A 1,035-nucleotide genomic window follows, 5' to 3' on the forward strand; every position below is an offset into this window, starting at 1 on the left:
TAAACAAAAAAGACTAATTTTTCTGATCCAATAATATATATAAGGTAAAAATTTCAAAGGATTTAAATAGTAAGGAAATTCTAGCTAGGCCAAATTTTAGATATACGACTTTCTTTTTTTTTTTCATTTTAAACTCAAACTCAAAAACACCACTTTTCTAAGAAATATTGTCACTGGCCTATTAATCACAAAGCACAAAAATACTTACTATTTATCAAACGACATTTGTTAAATTATTAATTTTTTTTACCAATAATTAAATTTTATCATCGGAAATTTAACTAAATCAATTTAAGAATTATTAGTAATGACAATGATTGTCTTTTTCAAAATACTTAAATTTATAATTATATTTTTTAATAATTTTTAGTCAAATATTTTTTTATGATGATTTTAAAATATGTTGTTAGAGCATAGATTAGCAAAATGATAATTTGATTTATGAAACCCGCAAAGATCAACCACGTGGGACTTGTATGAGTTTGACAAGTGTAATAGTCACACATTAAATAGGATCATAAATACAATGTTGGACCATAGCGATGCTAGAGCTGGCAGTGATCAAAGAAAATTTAAGGATGGTGTCCCCATTGTCCTTTCCTAAAGAGCCAATATGAGTCTTGGATCCATGAGAGAGCACACCACCACGTACAATCACCCACATTTAATTTTTCTATTTTAGCCTCCTTTTTTTCATTTTTATCTAGGGACCCTTCTTTTGTCTTTTCATGCACCAAATCATTCAAGATTCCCCTTGCGCAACCTTAGAGCCCCACCCTCTTTAATTACTCTTCTGCCTTCAAAATCACCAAAATACCCCTCATCAATTCAATTAAGAAAAATAAAGAATTTTTTTTATTAACTTTTTTGTTTATTTTGGTTTCCGTTAAAAATGTCTAAAATTTAATTAAAACAAATTATTTGTTTTTGTCTTCACTTTTTACTATACGTTCACATGACATAATGTGTTTTAAAAATGAAAAGAATTTTAAGCATATTTAGAATATTAGTATTTTAGAAATTTTAACCGTTGAT

This window comes from Arachis ipaensis, chromosome B10 (assembly GCF_000816755.2).
Source record: "Arachis ipaensis cultivar K30076 chromosome B10, Araip1.1, whole genome shotgun sequence".
Taxonomy (NCBI): Eukaryota; Viridiplantae; Streptophyta; class Magnoliopsida; order Fabales; family Fabaceae; genus Arachis; species Arachis ipaensis.